Source organism: Triturus cristatus, chromosome 6, assembly GCF_964204655.1.
Source record: "Triturus cristatus chromosome 6, aTriCri1.1, whole genome shotgun sequence".
Lineage (NCBI taxonomy): Eukaryota > Metazoa > Chordata > Amphibia > Caudata > Salamandridae > Triturus > Triturus cristatus.
In genome coordinates, this window is record NC_140589.1 from 994794736 (window position 1) to 994798371 (window position 3636).

Below are 3636 nucleotides of genomic sequence, written 5' to 3' on the forward strand. Positions count from 1 at the left end.
TATCATAGTTATTAACATCATTTTTTGTTTTGTTTGTAATATCGATGTTACAAATATCGATGTTGTAAATATTGTTCGGTATAATATTGTTTTTTATGATTAAATAGTATGTAATAACTTAATTGTTTTTAATGTTTCTGCTCATAATTTTCTTTAATTTTGGAAGTTGTATTTATTTATTGCATTGTTAAAATTTCTATGTTTAATTGTTTTAATGTATTTTTTTAATCATAGAAAGTAAATTTTTAGTGGAGGGATGTTGAGTTAAAAGGGGATAAAGGTGGAGACATGTTTTGAAAAAGTATATTTTAATTTTAATTTTTAAGTGAATATTTTAATATGTTTTGGAAATTTATATTATACATTTTTTAATTCATATTTATATTTTATGTGAAATACGATATATTTTAATATGGATTATTTTAAAAAACATCTCATTTAAAAAAAATGAAAAACACTATTTAAATATTTTTAACAAGTATTATATTTGGATTTATTTAGATCATTTAGTTAAAAATATGCTATTTTGAAAATGAAATTGTTATAACAGTAGCAATTATTTAAAATTGGAAAAAAGTTGAGAAAATGTTTTACAAACTGTTTTCACAAATGATTTAATGTATAAATCTAACAAATACTTTCTGCAATTTATTTAGTAAAGTTCATAATTTGCAACAATTGTAATTGTATTGGTTAAATTTATGAATGGTAGATGTTATTTACGTTTTTGAAAAATGTATTATTAAATAAAATATACATATATTTAATTTATATTTGTATATAAATGTTAGTAGTTCAAAATAGTTGTTTATGATATTAATAATTATTGTATATAAACATTTAGTAAAATTTTATAATCTGGATTACTAATAGTGTATTAGTGGCTGAGGGCGGAGCGTTGCTCGTGTATTGTTGTCAAGAGCCGAGGCATAGAGGTTCCGACTGCCATAACTGCCACCATGTGCAGTCCACTGGAGAAGCCGCAGATCATCTGCCACATCCAGAAGTCGCTTAACTACACTGTCTTTGATTGCAAGTGGCTGCCGCGCAGCGCCCGTTTTGTCTGATTGGGCAACTACCCGCGGGGCACCGGCGTACTACAGGTCTACGAAATCCAGCACGGAGAGGTGCAGCTGCTGAGCGAGCTAGAAAAGCCCAAGCCCATCAAATGTGGAACATTTGGTGCTTCAGCGCTACAGCATCGGTATCTTGCTACAGGATATTTTGTTGGAAACCTCAATGTGTGGAATTTGGAAGCAGCAGAAATCCCAGTTTACTCAGTCAAAGGACATAAAGAAATAATAAATTGCATAGATGGATTCGGGGGCCTAGGAATCGGTGAAGGCGCGCCAGAAATTGTTACTGGGAGCAGAGATGGAACTGTGAAGGTATGGGATACTAGACAAAAAGGTATACCGGTCGCCAACATGGAACGTGGAGAAGGAGAAACTAAGAGAGATTGTTGGACTGTAGCATTTGGACATGCATGCAATCAACAAGAACGTGCTGTGTGTGCAGGATATGACAATGGTGATATTAAGCTGTTTGACCTAAGAACCATGGGCCTCATTTATGAAAAGTGACGCATCACTGCGTGAAAACAGTGATGCGCCACTTTTCACTGCGCCATCCCTGCGACTCCATTGATGCGTCATATTTACAGTATGACGCATCATGTCGCAAGGAGTCACAGATACGTCAGTATTTCTGACGTATCTGTAGGCGCAAAAGTGACGCATCGCTGGAGTGTGTCACAAAAGTGACGCAACTCCAGCAATGTGTCCTTTCACATGGGGCAAGCCCCATGTGAAAGGGCCTGCGTCAGTCTTACGCCTGCTGTGAGGCAGGCGCAAGAAAGTGACGCATTTGCACACTAGATGTGGCGCAGTGAAATCTCGTAGATTTCACTGCGTCACTTCTACGACCCTTTGTTGCGTCAAAACGCCCCCCTTGCATACATTATACCTGGCGCAGGTATAATGTGGCGCAGGGGTTTACAGAGTGACGCATCTACCTAGATGCGTCAGTTTGTAAATATGGCGCAACATGGCGCATGTTTTCTGCCACTGGTGCGTCACAAAAAGTGACGCACCGGCGGCGCAAAAGTGACGCAGGGGCTCATAAATGAGCCCCCATGTCTCTTCGGTGGGAAACTAACATTAAGAATGGGGTTTGCAGTGTCGAGTTCGACGGGAAGGATATAATAATGAATAAACTGGTAGCCACTTCATTGGAAGGGAAGTTTCATGTTTTTGACATGAGAACCCAGCATCCAAAAAAAGGCTTTACTTCTCTTGCAGAAAAGGCTCACAAATCCACCGTTTGGCAAGTTCGCCACCTGCCACAGAACAGAGATATATTTATGACAACAGGAGGAGCTGGGAGTCTGCATCTTTGGAAGTATGAGTATCCCGCTCAGCGGACGCAGAAAGATTCCGAAGGCATGGAGGAGGGTGTCGCAGGATCCGTCGCTCTTAAACAGAATGTAACTTTGTCCACACAGCCCATTGCCAGCATTGACTGGAGTCCGGACAAACAAGGGCTGTGTGTCTGCACGTCGTTTGACCAGACCGTGCGAGTCCTCATAGTGACTAAACTTAATAAAGTCTAAGGCAGATTAACGTCCACAGAAAGCGCCACCAAAGACTGGAATGAATCCAAGGATGCTTATTTTTTTAAGTAACTGTAAATGAAATGCTGGTTAATTTTAAACGGAATTACAATGTGTACATACCTCCGTTGAAAGTTGGACGTTAAAGAGACCTTGTTTGTTTGCTGCCTAGAGGAAGCACCATAACCAGGAAATATGTGTTCCTTTGATCTTTTTCAAATGTATATTTCGGGCAAACTTTTACAGATGTTTGTAATAAAGCCTTTATTTAATATTTTACACATACATAGTGTCATAGGAAAGTCCCGCAGTCCACTTCTGTACTGCGTGTGTCCTTCATAGTGAGAAGGGGCAAAGGATTGTATTTACTTATAGTTCTCTATTTATGTAACTCTGCAAATCACTTTGTTTTTTGTTACATAGATGATTGGTGGCCCACGTAGTTGTCAATTTCACTACATGCTTTCTAAGATTCTCAACTGGTATGAGTCGAATATTCGAGATGGCTGTAGCTGGGGAACACATATATTCTAAAGCTCAATATCCTCCCTGCCAGTTTGTTAAACTAAGAATTAATCCAGGTCTTGTATTTGTTAGAATAAACCACACAGTTAATTTAAAAAAATAAAATAAAATAGTGTATTGTGCATGGTTTGAATATAATATTCTGGGTAAAATGTTGTATTAAGAATTAGACAACATTATTTTAGCTTTTTCGTTTTTTATGTCTTCCTTAAGTTGATTTAGATTGGAGTGGGAATAGTAAATGTTACCCCTTTATTGTCCATTACCTTCTATGAGTTGGTTTAGATTGGAGTGGGAATAGTAAATGTCACCCTTCTAGGCCTGGTTACGATGTCGGACACCGCCTCGGTCTTGGGACCGTCCGACCTATGGTAGGTGGTCCCGACACCACCGTTACAATACGACTGTACATAGTCGTAGCACAAGTTCCCATGGAGAAATGTGAGATTCTGTTAATTCCTGCACTGCATGGCAGGCACCGTGACAGTGCACGGATTAGG

General features: G+C 38.5%; 1 pseudogene; it reads left to right on the forward strand.

The window, feature by feature from the left end:
- The first annotated feature begins 890 nt into the window (after nt 1-890).
- LOC146820906 (dynein axonemal assembly factor 10-like) lies at nt 891-3224 on the forward strand (annotated as a pseudogene).
- Nucleotides 3225-3636: the final 412 nt, after the last annotated feature.